At 41.5% G+C, this 16,028-nt stretch overlaps 1 protein-coding gene across 1 annotated transcript in view; it reads right to left on the bottom strand.

Annotated features, from left to right (window-relative positions):
• Positions 1-16,028, bottom strand: part of LOC121134596 (ADP-ribosylation factor-like protein 4C) — a 59,544-nt gene that overhangs the window by 2,495 nt on the left and 41,021 nt on the right. The gene's annotated exons all lie outside the window — the stretch shown is intronic.

Below are 16,028 nucleotides of genomic sequence, written 5' to 3'. Positions count from 1 at the left end.
GATGCTGGTTGCAAGACAGGTATTCTTTCCCATAGGCACTTCTTAAGGTAGCTTCTGGAAGCCACTGTTTTCAATGCTTCCAGGCTGCTCACTGCACTGCTGACACACACACACTCTCTCTCCAAGATTCTGGGTCACTTGCTCCTCTATTATCTATCTTATCTTGGTGAGTCTACAGTTTTGTACATTATTTGCTTTTATCATAGTTAAAAGAAACTATTAAACTGCATATTATGTAGGTCTGTGAAGAGTTTGAAGACTATCTATTTAAATATACCCTGTATGACCTTGAAAACCTACCTAACATGAGTATAAGTTTGATTTTTACAGATGACAATTAATCTATATTTCTTAATCATACATTACATTTTAAATGAGCTGCATATATATGATACCTTAAATAAGAATATAAATACACATAAAGCATAACAAAATTAATTTTATATTTGTATTAACAAATCAAAATCTATGCCAATGTAAAATATTTAAAATTAATAGTTGTTTTTGTAATAAAGTAGATTCAATAATCTACCCTTTTATCATAGCATTTCTTTATCACCCTTTTCTTTTTAGAATGAGATACCCCAAAGTATTATCCTTTGTTCAGTTTTTTTTCTGACCATTACCAGTAACCACTTATAACCAACTCTCGTTATTTCTCTATACTGCTTCCTCTTATTTGAGGGTGTTGTTATCTTTGGAGGACCCTGAAATAATTTAAAATTATGGTCAAATCCCTATTGGAGTATTGTGTGAAGCTATATCATCTCATCAACATCTTTGAAGCTGTCCTGGGTGTCATTGTAATTTTAAAATGTAGCATATGAGAGAAAGATACCATACAACAGAGCTCGTGTGTAGCAGTTTTTATTGAGGGAAAGTGAATGGGAAATGAGAATGGGAAGAGGGGAGACCAGTCTTCAGTGATAGAAGCAGCAGAAAAGAAAACAGTGATAGAGAAAGAGAGGGGGGAGACAGAGAGATAGGCAGAGAATCAGGGAGAGAGAATGGGACAGACAGAGAGAAAGAGAGAGAGAGATGGGTAGGGTACTTTTCAAAGGGAATGTAGTGAATGTGCACAGGTGGTACTCTTAGTGGCTACAGCTGAGGGCATATCCTGTCAGAACCCCAAGGGCAGACCAGTAGAGATGCCTGAATACTAATAGATGCAGTAGTCCAAGGAGAGTGTAACAGAGGCATTATGAAATTCAGTTTAACCTAGGCCATCCACTTTGATTGGTGTGTGGTCCCCCTTGCTCTGAAGATATATAAACTTTTAAAGGTAATATACATGTCTCCATTAGTATAATTATAGACTGTGTGTTATACATGAGACAGCCAAAGTTGTTTATTGTCTTCTGTTTGGGTAGATAAAATACACATTATGTATCTTCTAGCCCTTCTATGTTTATTTTTATCTTTGCAACCAGAATTTTCAGAATTTTCAAGGAACCCTCCTAGCTCAACCCCAGTATCTTTAACTTTGAACAAATCCATAGCATATTCTCTTCCCCAATAATCTCTTCACCTATATTTTGAAGTTAAGACATTTTAAAAACATATAGATTGGTTTAATCTATCAGTTTTTTCCCTCTGAACCTTTCTGTACTGTGTATCTGTAACCTTTTCCGTCTGCATGAACAATAACCATGCAACACATATCATAGCAACATCTATTCACACAGTGTACAGGATTATTCCACAACAAGAAGCCTTTCTCCATACACTAAAACAAGTCATTGATGAATAAAATCTGGTCATCAGAACCCACATGAGCCTAAGTTGTCATTATTCTGACACAATATCATCTATGTCTTCATATTTGTTAGACAAAATTTCCCTAACACAAACAGCATCTTCCATCTGCCTCTTTCTCCAAAGCTTCCTGAGGACTCTCATATGGGGGCTAACACTTGGAGAACAACATTTGTTAGTGGTTTGGAGAAGGATGTGCACAAATCTTTGTTTTCTCCTCGGTCTTCTGGTGTGCTAGGGTGACAGTTGTCCTTATATTGTGTTGACAGAATGCCCTTGTTCCAGGATGTTCCAAGGAAACTTTAAATGCCTACTCAAAGGTCACTCACAATGCTTGGGGGGCAGTGATGGATGGTTATGTCCTTGTATCATGATTAAGACAGAAACAGTTGACCTGAACAAGGGGGAGCTCTTGTACTCCAGATTGATGGCTGTGTGAAAAGCATGGGACTGACCCAGACCCCCTGAATATGGGTGTCAGTGAGAAGGCCTAGGTAATCTATGGGGCCTTGGGTAGTATTTATCCCTGGCGTACAAATAGACTTTGAGTGTCCATGCCACAATATGGGAGTCTCTCTCAGCTGGGTCTCTTGGGTTAGGGCCTAGGCCTTGACCTGGATGAAATGATATTTAGTGGAGATCCACCATGGAGTGCCTCACCCTTCTTGGGGATTGGAATGGAGATTGGATGGGGAACTGGGGGAGCTGCTGGAGAGGGCAGGGGAGGACAGGAGGGAGAGGGAGCAGGGATTAACATGTGAAACTAGCTTGTTTATAACCTAAATAAAAAATAATAAAAAAGACACAGAGCTTTGGAAATTGAGGATGCCATGAAGTGGTCCATTCGTTGTGAGCTGGTAAAAATAACCAGAATGGATGAATGGTTAAAGATTATGGTGAGAAAGTTCACAGTGCTTGTCTAGGCTAGTCCATTTCATCATTTGGACCTTCACATGTAAAGACAGCTGCTTGTGGTCATGCAATAAGTAGGGTAGAATTATGGTGCTCATGTCATCTTACCCATCCTTTTTATGCTACCTCTCTGCATCTGAATGCCCTCGTGATCTCTTCTAGGTGGATGCAACCTCTGAGAGTGGTTTCTGTGAGGGGTAAATCACAAGAACTCCCTCATCTCACTGTCTCAAGTCCCAGTATTTTAAACCAGCTTCCTAGATAATTTTGATTAACTCACATCCACAAGGATATTGATCAGATGATAAAATCCCAGAAACACCAAAATAATGCATAAAATAAGTGGACTCATGGCCACTGTGCTCTTGAAGGTTAGTGTGTCTTCATTATTCTTCTGAAAGCATGGTGAATGATTCACATCCATCAAACACTGATATCAGCTATGCTTATAGTGTGGCTGTGTGACCCACTTGTTGCCATTGTACTAGATGTAGATGACATATGAATATATAAGCCAGGATGACTGTGGACTGAGATGGAGGGTTCCAGGTCCTTTGGTTTAAGAAGATAAACCAAAGAAGCCAGTGAGAATTAGGGTTTGAAGTGAGAACTCTTAGACCGGATTTGGCTTAGGATACAGCTGGATCTAAGTCCTGAAATGATGCCCTTTATTTTCTGTTCTTAATATTGGCTTTCTTGTAGTTGTTTTTGGACAATAGTTTTAATTGAAGAATATATGTTTCAAGACATACAAGGAAGTTCTGTGCAAACACATCTTAGTGGTTAGAGAGGTAGTCTATTCCCATCAACAAAAAGGTAAAACAATTCTGTAATGTAGACTATACCGTGCAAGCAGAAAATGTTTGTTTTCTTCCTGCAGTCCCTTGAGTTTTCTTGAGTCATTGATATGGGACAGCAATAGAAGACCTTTATTCACATACATAATGACTCATGTTTGCTCTGCAGAACCCAGGCAAATGGGGAAAGAGGGAAGGATCCTTGAAAGTTATCCTTGCCTAAAGAGGCAAACTGTCACACATGTATGTCCACTCACACATGTGTTAAGAGAAGCTTTTTCTTTTGCTAGCCACTTTTGTTTATCCCCCACCAGTCGCCTGGGCTCTGCCGCGCCAGCCTGGTTCTAGATCCACATGAGTCCCAAATAAACACACAGGAGGCTATATTAATTATGAAGCTGTTGGCCTTGCTTGTCTCTTACTGGCTAGCTCTGCCTTAAGTAATTACCCCATAATTGTTAATCTAAGTATGTTTCTTACCGGAGAAGTTTCCGGGCTCCTACCCAGCATTACATGTCGACTCTCTTGTGTTTCCGCTTCCCAGAATCCTCCTCGACTCCTAGTCCCTCCTATCTAGGTGTTCTATTGGCCAGACAGTACTTTATTGACAAATGCACAGGCAAATAACAGGACTTCCCCAACATCTCCTCTTTTCTGTTTAAACAAAAGAAAGGTCTTAATTTTAACATAGTCAAATTGTATATGACAGAACAGTTATCAAGTAAGAACATAGTTACAATATTTTAGCAAGATTTAAAGAAAATATCATCCATCCCATCCTTGTGAGTCCAAAGTCCTATATGTAGCTTATCTTTTATCATAACTAAGGAAAACTATAATTATAACTATCTGTCTTCAACTCCATCAAAGACCACAGAAGGATAATATATAAACACTAGGATTGACAGAGACATCTTACTGCCTGGACAGTCACCCCAAGTTCCTCTGTAACGTTGGGGCATCCATCTTCAGCCCATAGGCCACAATGTGTCTGGAACACTTCTCAGCAAAGCAGGAAATTTCAAACTGTCCATCTGCGTTGGCAGTCTGTCAGTCATTTTTCTTTGTCCTGCAGAAAGTCTCGTAGACTCTTCATCAAGCAGGAACCCTGTAAGACTGAGTTCAGTAGTCACTTTCCTGTGGGTCCTGCATGTCCAGATGATACAACAACAGTCAAACAATCTAGGCAAGAGCAGTTTCTTGCCCAAATGGCTAATATTGCCATGTTGAAAGCAAAATCCATAACAAGTTTCTTCGATGCCCATTTTCCTCTCAGACATAATTGGTGCTGCCAGGAGCAGACATTTATCATTGTCAAGAAAAACCCTAAACCATTTTAAATGCCACTTTCTGAAGGTCTTTGAAAGGTTTGAAGACTATCTATCTGTCTCAAATATTATCTCTATATATCTAGAAAACCTAACTTACCTAACTATAAATTCTGTTATAAGTAACTATAGTCTGTATTCAATTATGCATTACGTTTTAAAAGATCAGTATAAGCACAATACTTAATCGAGAGGAGAAATACACATATCACAAAATTGACTTTGAATTTGTATCAATAAATGAAAAACAATACCCATACCATAATTCCCTTTTTACCATTAAAAGAGATTGGCTGTGATCACTAGCCAATTATAAACAATCCCATTTAAATGAAAACAAAGATTTATAAACAAGATAGGAATCAGGACGTCACTCATTCCCAACTGCTTCATGCTGGAAGGGGACGCTGTTCATACCATGGGGATCATGACAAAACTCAGAAACCTGTATAAGTCCATATCTTTGGGGTCTGTAAAGCTCCATCATCTTAGCTGTCTCAATTGTTGGAACATCTGGTCCACTGCTTCCGGGGGTCTTGGTTCGTCAAACCACAGAAGCCTGGAAGAAATCCTCAGCTTTTTATGTTCTGTGGAAACATAAATTAAAACTCCTTTTCCGACTAACATATCCTTATACTTAAATTTTGAGGTCAAGGCATTTTCAAAAGATAGAAGTTGGATTAATTCAGCAGCATTTATAATCAAGTGTACTTTAGCAGCTGTTCCTTCCTTAGCAATCAAAAAACTGAAAAACATAATAGCGTACAGTATCCAGACTCTCTGTGTATTTTCCATCTTTACGTGGCTTATTTATTTATTTATTATTACTTTATTTCTTTCACTTTTATTTATTTTTCTCTGAGACAGGGTTTCTCTTTGGAAACCTGCCTGCCTCTGCCTCTGGAGTAAATCCTACCAGCGTGCGCCACCACAATGCCGGCTTTTGTATTTATTTACCACTTTGCCGTTTCATTTTCTCTCTCAATCTCACGTATATTTTTAAACACACTGTAAACTTTTAGAGATTTTCTTCATCCAAGTCTGACTTTACTGTAAATCTTTATGTTTTTCTGACCACGTGTCTTATCTGTAAAACCGCGGCTGTTTTAAACTGCCGGTTTTTCCGTCAAGATGGCGGGCGTAAGCATGACTCCAGCTTACCGCCTCAGTCCATGCTGACATCCAGCAAAAGCTGCCACTTCCAGCTGTACGTACACACCTTTCAATCGTTAGCAGAGTCTCTTAAAACAACCTTGTTGGTTTTTTTTTCTTTTCTTTTTATGCCGAGTCAGGCAGACTCCGGTAAGCGAGCCACGTGAATCTCTGCTTGTCGCTAGCAAAACAGAGCACACCTGAGAAAAATGCTGCTACCAAATCTGTGCTTCTCTCCGTTACTGTTTCTAAAATTCCTTTAAACCTTTTGTTATTCTGCGTGGAAATTCATCATCCCACTCCTGATCACCATTTTGTTAAGAGAAGCTTTTTCTTTTGCTAGCCGCTTTGATTTATCCCCCGCCAGTCGCCTGGGCTCTGCCACGCCAGCCTGGTTCTAGATCCACATGTGTCCCAAATAAACACACAGGAGGCTATATTAATTATGAAGCTGTTGGTCTTGCTTGTCTCTTACTGGCTAGCTCTGCCTTAAGTAATTACCCCATAATTGTTAATCTAAGTATGTTTCTTACCGGAGAAGTTTCCGGGCTCCTACCCGGCATTACATGTCGACTCTCTTGTGTTTCCGCTTCCCAGAATCCTCCTCGACTCCTAGTCCCTCCTATCTAGGTTTTCTATTGGCCAGACAGTACTTTATTGACAAATGCACAGGCAAATAACAGGACTTCCCCAACACACATGAATATCATATATGCACAAGTACAGAATAAAATTAAAATATAGGTAATGTACAAATGTTTCATAGGCCATATATACTATAGATTCAGACCAAAGCTGGTATCTGGTATCCCCTGGTTGCCAGTGACAGAAACAGCTGGACTATAGAGCTGACAGATGACCAACATATATTTTGAAGTTACCACACTCTAAATTTCAGAGCCCCAACTCTACCTTTAATCTCTCTGACTCATGTACACAGCTCTACAGTGTTTGGACTGCAGAAACGCAAGCCTCTATAAGCAGACAACTGGCAATGAGCACTGTCCTTTATTTGTCTCCAGGATCCACCCTGCTTCATTGTTTCCTATTTCTCAGTGACCTTAAAGGAGGTTCAGACAGGAAGGGGCTTTGCTGAGATGAAAAATCAGAGAGGATCTGTACCCTGAATGAATACAGGAGAAGCTGTTCCAGGAAACAACATCCTGGGGGCAGCAGTGAGCAGTACTCATCCAGCCCGAGGATATATGCAGCCATTTGCTGCTGTGGGTCCTCCATGTCAGATGCACTTCTTTATTGAGCCTGTTGCCAGGAGGCAGGTTTGAAAGTGTCATTTTCCAGGGGGAAAACATGGTTTTGAGAGGCCTATCACTACCAAGGTCACATAGCAGTAGAAACTAAGTGCCTGGGTCCTTCCACCTACATTGGGTTGAGGCCAGCTGGCAGGGCAGGACTGTCCCTAGGTTTGCACATCCTGTTTTTCCACAGATTCCGTCACTTAAATTACTGTCCCAGTGCAGGGCCCATGTCAAGAAGAAATAACACAGAAAGAGGTGGTAGCTGGATTTTGGGATGAGGGATAGCATGGATTCTGGCCACTATAATTTTGCAAGTCTTAATGGCCTATTCTTAACATGTGGTGACCATAGCAGAGGATGATGAACTCTATGATTCTGAGAGTTCATGCACTCAGACCCTGCCATGTTCTTGCAAGTCTTGTTTCTGTATACAGACCCTCCTCATGGCAGCAGGCCACCACTTTCTAGAAACCTGTGAAAATATTGTTCCCAGCTACGGGGCATAGAGCAAGGGCCATGCTGAAATCTTTTTAAGAGAAAAAAAAACCTGGGGGTGCTTGTTCTGGAGGTGGTGACCTCAGTCCTGGTGCATGTCCTCAGCTCATTTGTCATGGGTCCTGCTAGGTAGGTGAACACCTTGTACATGTATATCTTTTGCATAATGGACAGGAAAGTGTATGGCACTTCATGAGGGTGGTAAGTAGGGGAATTGGACAGGTCTGCTCAGATCCTGTCACTGGGACTGGGAGGACTGGGATCAAATCTTCACTCCTCCCACTGCTGGCTCTATGACCTGATATGTGTCTTCTTCATTCTCTGTGAAATTGCACCTGGCCTCCCTGCTATCCACGTGCAGAGAAAACTGGTGGGAAACACATGTGAATGTCCTCACACTTGGCAAGCTGTGCACACAGCTGACAGTAATATCTTCAATTATATTACATAGCATGCACAATGGGCTCTTGTTGTAGAGAGGCTGGGCTCTTTCAATCACCCCAGATCAGGCCTGGTTTGTCTAAGTCCCATTGCAATGAGGAACTATGACAGCTCCCTGCTTTCCTTATCCCTCTCTGTGTACAGGAAGTCCCTTGAATGAAATTTACTTGTCTGTCAAGGACAAATACTTGGCCATAAGTATCATAGCATGAGTTACTCAATGAAAATCTCCAGTGAGGTATTAAGGACTCAACAGTCCCAAGCTAAGGCATTCTACTCCCACATTCTGGCCCACTGACTCCGACACTTAAGTGATGAGCTGATATTTGTTGAAAATCAATACTGTTTACTTTTTGGAAACAGAAACCAGACAAGCAAGCAGTGAGGCTGGGGCCACACAGAAACATGACCAGTTTGCAGTTTGTGAGCCGTTAGTGCTCTGGCAACGTTGGTGCCAAAATGTAAAATGGAGTTCTTAGTGGATCTAAATAATAACAACCAAGAGTCAGATATAGAGGTAGCCAAAGATCTCAGCTAGGTGAGCTTGGGTCTCTGGGGGGAAACTCCCCATCTGCTCGATCTTCTGGGCCACTCCTGGCAGGCAGAAGACCCGCCCACACAGGAAAGATATCAGCCCTTCCAGGCCCCAAACTCCGGTGTTCCCAGCTAGGTGAGCTTGGGTCTCCAGAGGGACACTCCCCATCCTCCGTCCGACCCCATCCCCTCGATCTTCCAGGATGCTCCTGGCATCCAGAAGATCCCCCCACACAGGAAAGACATCAGCCCTTCCAGGCCCCAATCTCCGGCGATCCCAGCTAGAAAAGACGTCAGCCCTTCCAGGCCCCAATCTCCAGCGATCCCAGCTAGGAAAGACGTCAGCCCTACCAGGCCCCAATCTCCAGCGATCCCAGTCATCTCCAGGAAGGAAGGAGACCAGTGGAGACAGAAAGACCCCATCAGCACCAACTGGAAGAAGAAATGGGAAGAAGACAGAATAAGAGCTCACTCGGCAGTCAAAAGGCCAACATGACTCCACCAGAATCTAGGGAACGAACGCCAGCAAGACCTGAAAAGCCCTACATTGATGAAGCAGAGGAGACAGACCTTAAAATCATTTTATGAAGATGATAGAGACCCTCAAGGAAGAAACGAGGACATCCCTTAAAGAAATAGAGGAAAAAACAAACAAAAATATCCATGAAATGGGGGAAAAATTCAAGAAATAAACAAATCTCTCAGATATAGAGGTAAATGCTGAGATATCAAAGAGAAAAAATAGCAAGCCACAGCCACAACTTAACTCCTCGTGTTTCAGTGAACAAGAGAGTGAGTTACTATTTCTCCTGCTTATATCCTTTCTCTGCCCAGCCATCTCACTGTTGTTTCTGCCCAACCATCTCACTTCCTGTCGGTCTGTACAATCTTCCAGACCTCTATGGTTAGCTAGTGGCAAGCCCCATTCTCTGATCTTCAGACAGACTTTATTTGTACAAGGAAGATATCACCACAAATAAGGTTTGGCTATGAGAGGAGTGGTGGGATGAATTTCTCATTGAAAAATCTCCAGTGAGGAATTGAACCTTTACTGTTTCAGGCTAGCACTTCCTAACCCCAATATGACAGCTAATCCCAGTCCCACTGACTGTAGAACTTAAGCAATGAGCTGGTGTTTTTTAAAATCATTTTTATTTTAATTTTAAATAGCTTGTTTTACATGTCAATCCCAGTTCCCTCTCCCTCCCCTCTTCCCGCACTCCCCTTCCCCCATCCCTCCCACCCTATTGCCAAATCCTTCCACATAGGGGATATCTAGAGTCTGTCATTTTACTCTTGGTAGGGTCAAGGCACTCCCCTAAGAGTCCAGGCTGAGAGAGCATCTCTCTTTGTGCTATAGGCACATGAAGACAGTTTGTATACCAGGGATAGACACTGATCCACAGCTCAGGGCCCCATAGGTTGCCCAGGCCTTCTCACTGACACTCACATTTGGGGGTCCAGATCAGTCCCATGCTGGCCTCCCCACTGTCGGTCTGGGGTCCAAGAGCACTCCCCTGTTCAGATCAGCTGTCTCTGCTGGTTTTGCCAGCCCATTCTTTGCCAATTTGCTCATCACTCCTCTCTCTCTGTCACTGGGTTCCTTGGGTTCAGTTCAGTGATTAGTTGTGTGTTTGCCTCTACTTCCATCAGTCACAGGATGAAGGCTCCCGGATGGTTATAGACATCAAGTTCATTATCAGGAATGGGCTTAGCTTGCCAATTGATGTTATACCTTTAGATCACTCGAGGTCACTCTGGTGCCTGATCTGTCTTCAATCCTATGATTCCCTCTTCCCCCTATTCTACCCCCACCACCTCAACTTCCTGTTCCCCCATGACCAACTCCCAGAGAGCTGGTGTTTTTTCCCCCGATCACCACTCAGCTCCCTGTTTGCAAAAAAATTTCTAATACCAGAAAGGCCATGAGGTGGGGCTGGGGTCATACAAGATCTAGGCCAGGCTGGAACTTAGGGCCTCTGCTCGCTAGACTTCCCTTACCCACAAGAACAGAACAGCCCCCATATCCTCACCACAGGACAACATAAACCAGCTGGCAACCTCACCCACCAATGCACCGTCATTTTTCAATTTGTAAGTTCTCTACTGCTGAGCTATAACATAGCTTCAATATTTTCTTAGAAAGACAAAGAGAGAGAGACAACGACAGAAACAGAGAGAGAGAGAGAGAGACAGAGAGAGAGAAAGAGAATTCATCCACTTTAACCAAGGTCTTCCAGTTGAACTGCCAGTAGGGATAACTTTGAATTAAAAAAAAAGTAAAAAAGATATGTTCAAATCCCTTACCATTTTATGACAGAGGAGGATTTGTGGCAGAGCTGAGTTTGGTGATATACCTGTGCTGTCTACTGGCCAAGGATACTAACAATCCTCTCCTTAACCAGAATTGATTGGAAATACGTTTGCAACCTTAACCTGGTGATACCATTACCTGCTTTATACCATGGTAAATAATCTAACGATGCAGAACGTTAGAGATCTCATTGCCAATGTAATGGATAACATATTGGGAGATAATTATGATGTGGCCAAATGTATGTGTGTCTGATGCTCATGATTAGCTTCCTAATACATATAATTGCATAAGGAAGATAATGGGGAAATTGTGCAAATGATTGAAAAATTGGAGTAAAAAATTCAAAATCTTCAGGTCAATGGGGAAATGTGTAACAAAGTAGATAACTTGGAACTTAAACACAACAATTTACAAGACAGAATTTATTCCATGTCCACTGCCCTTATGGCCAAAATAGAATCCAGTCAAGAGAGAGCTATCAGGCTGGAAGAAACAATTAATTCCATGTCTGCAAACATTGACAAGCTAGCAGGCAATTTACTTGCCATTCAGGTATCTAAAGATGATATTATTAAATGTTGACCTACAGGTTCAGGTTGAATATGATAACTACATCCTGTATTTATGCCATACAACAGCTCTGAAGGCTTTGAATAAGGTTCATGAACCAGAAGAGAAGATAGAACCTATACCAAGGTGGCACAGGGTCAAAGAGAAAGTTTCACTGAATTTTTGTAAAGACTGTCCAGAGCAGTAGAATTACAGGCAACTGACTTAGAGTCCAGGAGAATTATCATAGAAACTTTAGCTTATGAAAATGCAAATCCACAATGCAAACAAGTGTTCTGACCATTGAAACTCATGTCAGCACCATTGGATGAACGGGTCTTGCATTCAGCAAATATTAAGTATAAAGATCAAGATACAGAAGCCTGAGTAGGAGAGGCAATTTCTAAGGGTCTATCGAGGCACCAAACTGCCAAATGCCTTAACCACGAGGACACAGATACTTGGGTAGGAGAAGTGATCTCCAGTAGTTTAAACAAACATCAAAATACCAGATGTTTTAACTGTGGTAGAATAGGACATCTGAGAAGAAATTGTAGGCAAAGCATTCTGAGCGATAATGCTCCTGCTAGGAATGATTCAAACAGATGGCTTCAGACTTCTGGATTATGTAGGAAATGTGGCAAAGACAGATACTGGACTAATGAGTGTAGGTTGACTACAGACAGGCAAGATAACCCTTTAAAATCGGGAAACTCCTTGGGGGACCTCTCGAAGGTCTCCATGTCGAAAATGGTCCAGTCATTCCCAATCACTGTGGAGTACAATCTGTCCAAGGACAATTAGAAGATCCACTGCCTGTGGTAAAGAGTAATACCACTCTGGATGATAGTATTACTGAGGTTGAACCAATCATTACTGGAGGAAACAAAAATTATACATTTTGGCAGACTTCGATAAATGATCAAAGACCAAAATTAAGACTGCAGATGAATAACATTATGCTGATAGGCTTGTTGAACACAGGAACAGATTTTACCATTATAACTCAAGAATCTTGGCCTAAAAATGGCCCCTACAAGAAGTAAATCCTTTCCTGATCCCCATTTCCTTCTGCTTGCCCTCTCCTGGATCTCCTGGACTGGGAAATGCTGCAAGCTCAACTCACCCCAAGAGGACCGAGATATCCGGAGCTGACTGGGAGAGCCTGCCTACACCCATACCCAATCAGGGAAGAGGGCAGAGGGCATAGGTGAACTCCAGGCTCCCTTCCTGGTCCCCACTTCCTTCCTCTAACCCTCTCTGGGATCTTCTGGACTGGGAACTGCAGCAAGCTCGGCTTGTCCCCAGAGGAACGAGCTACCAGGAGCCTGCTGGGAGAGCCTGCCTATGCCCATCCCCACTCAGGGCAGAGGGCAGAGGTGAGCTTCAGGCTCCCTTACTGGTCCCCACTTTCTTCCATTTACCCTCTCCGGGATCTCCTGGACTGGGAACTGCAGCAAGGTCAACTCACCCCCAGAGGACCAAGCTACCAGGAACCTGCTGAGAGAGTCTGCTAGGCCCAGCCCCATTCAGGGAAGAAGGCAGAGGGCAGAGGGCAGAGGGCAGAGCTCCAACCCACTGGGAGAGGGAGTGTCTGAGACCCATCTATACCCACTGTGAGACCCATCAGTGAATTGGACCTTCTTGTACCCACTGGAAGAGAACCTTGGATCTGTACTCACCAGGAAAGGAAGAGACCCCACCTGTACCCAGTGAAAGAAGGAATGGGAAAATGACAATACAAGTACAAATTCAATGACAGAAAAAAAATCATGCCACCAGAGTCGAGGGACTCTACACCAGCAAGATCTGAACATCACAACACAGATGAAACAGAAGAGAATGGCATAAAAAACAACTTCATGAAGATGTTAGAGATCCCAAAAGAAGAAATGAGAAACTCTTTTAAAGAAATGGAAGAAAAGACAAGCAAAAATTACAGGAAACAATTCAAATAATGCAAGGCTTGAAAGCTGAAATAGAGATGATTAAAAAAAACACAGTCTGAATGAATGCTGGTACTAGAAAAGGCGAATAAATGATCAGGAACTACAGATGCAAGCATACCTAACAGAATACACGAGATGGAAGAGAGAACCTCACGTATTGAAGATACACTAGGAGAAATAGATTCAGTGACCAAAAAAAATCTTAAGTCCAACAAATCCCTAACACAAAATATCCAGGAAATATGGGACACTGTGAAAAGGCCAAATCTAAGAATAATAGGCATAGAAGAAGGTGAAGAAACGCACTCAAAGGTACAGAAAACATATTCATAGAAGAAATCTTTCCCAACCTGAAGAAAGACATGCCAATGAAAGTGCATGAAGCCTATAGAACACCAAATAGAGTGGACCAAAAAAGGAAGAAGCCCACCACATAATTGTACAAACCCTGAACATACAGAATAAAGAAAGAATATTAAGAGCAGCAAAGGAAAAAGGCCAAGTAATATACAAAGGCAAGCCTGTCAGAATCACACCTGACTTCTCCATGGAAAGTATGAAAACCAGAAGGTCCTGGATAGATATTCCAGTAACACTAAGAGACCATGGAGGCAAGCCCAGACTACTATACCCAGCAAAGCTTTCATTAACTATAGATGGAGAAAACAAGATATTCCACTACAAAACCAGATTTAAACAATACATATCCACAAACCAAGCCCTACAGAAAGTAGTGGAAGGAAAACTTCAATCTAAGGAAGGTAACTATGCTCACAAAAATATACGCAATAGATGATCCAACTTTACCAAAAGACAAAAGAAAAAAAGGGGGGGTAAATCCACAAACAATTACTCTACCAACAAATCAAAAACAAACATGAATTAACACTCAATGGTCCTTAATTTTCCTCAATATTCATGGACTTAATTTGCCTATAAACAGATACACGCTAACAGAATGGATACGAAGGCAGAATCCTTCTGCTGCATAGAAGAAACACACCTCAACTTCAAAGATAGACATTACCTCAGAGTAAGGGGTTGGGATAAGATTTTCCACTGAAATGGATCCAAGAAACAGGCTGGTGTAGCTATCCTAGTATTGAACAAATTAGACTTCAAACTAAAATCAATCAAAAAAGATGAAGAAGGTTATTTCGTATTCATCACAGGAAAAATCCATCAAGATGAAGTCTCAATTCTAAACATCTATGCCCGAAATACAAGGGTGACCACATTTGTAAAAGAAACATTACTAAAACTCAAATTACATATAAGACCTCACACAGTTATTGTGGGAGACTTCAGCACCCCACTCTCACCACTAGACAGGACCACCAGACAGAAACTCAACAGAGAAACAATGGAACTAACAGAAGTTATGACCCAATTGGGTTTAATAGACATCTATAGAACATTATACCCAAACACAAGAGAATATGCCTTATTCTCAGCAGTACATTGGACCTTCTCTAAAATCGACCACGTACTTGGCAAAATAGCAAACTTCAACAGGTACAAAATTTGGAATAACCCCCTGTATCTTATCCGACCACCATGCTTTAAAGTTAGAATCAACAACAAAACAAATTTCAGAAACTCTACAAACTCATGGAAATTGAGCAACGTGCAAATTGCACCATTCCTGGGTCAAGGAAGAAATAAAGAAAGTAGTTAAAGACTTCCTAAACTTCAAAGAAAATGAAGCCACAACTTACCCAACCTTATGGGACACTTTGAAGGCATTACTAAGAAGAAAGTTCATAGTACTAAGTGCACATATGAAGAAACTGGAGAATAGTCTCACTAGAGAATTAACAGCACAAATGAAAGATCTAGAACAAAAAGAAGCAAACTCACCCAGAGGAGTAGATGCCAGGAAATAATCAAATTGAAGGCTGGAATCAATAAAGTCGAAACAAAGATAACAATACAAAGAATCAATGTAACAAAGAGTTGGTTCTTCAAGAAAATCAACAAGATAGACAAACCTCTGTCCAAACTAACTAAAAGGCAGAGAGAAAACATGCAAATCAACAAAGTCAGGAATGAAAAGGTGACCATAATAACAGACACTGAGGAAATCCAGAGAATCTTCAGGTCATACTTTGAAAACCTGTACTCCACAAAATTCGAAAATTTAAAGGAAATGGACAATTTTCCGGATAGATATAATTTACAGAAATCAAATCAAGATGAGATAAGAAATCTAAACAGACGTAAAGCCATTAATGAAATAAAAGCAGTCATCAAAAGTCTCCCAACCAAAAACAGTCCAGGTCCAGATGGCTTCAGTGCAGAATTCTACCAGAAATGTGAAGAAGAGCTAATTCCAATATTCTTCTGTTTCCCACAATAGAAGCACGAGATTCGTTGCAAAACTCTTTTTGCAAAGCTACAATTACCTTGATACCCAAGCCACACAAAGACACAACTAAGAAAGAGAAGTACAGACAAATCTCCCTCATGAACATTGATGCAAAAATACTCAATAAAATATTAGCAAATCAGATCCAATCAGACACCAGAAAATCATCCACCAT

This window comes from Mesocricetus auratus, unplaced genomic scaffold (assembly GCF_017639785.1).
Source record: "Mesocricetus auratus isolate SY011 unplaced genomic scaffold, BCM_Maur_2.0 Super-Scaffold_100028, whole genome shotgun sequence".
NCBI classification, from domain to species: Eukaryota; Metazoa; Chordata; class Mammalia; order Rodentia; family Cricetidae; genus Mesocricetus; species Mesocricetus auratus.
This window is presented reverse-complemented; position numbering and strand designations above follow the sequence as displayed.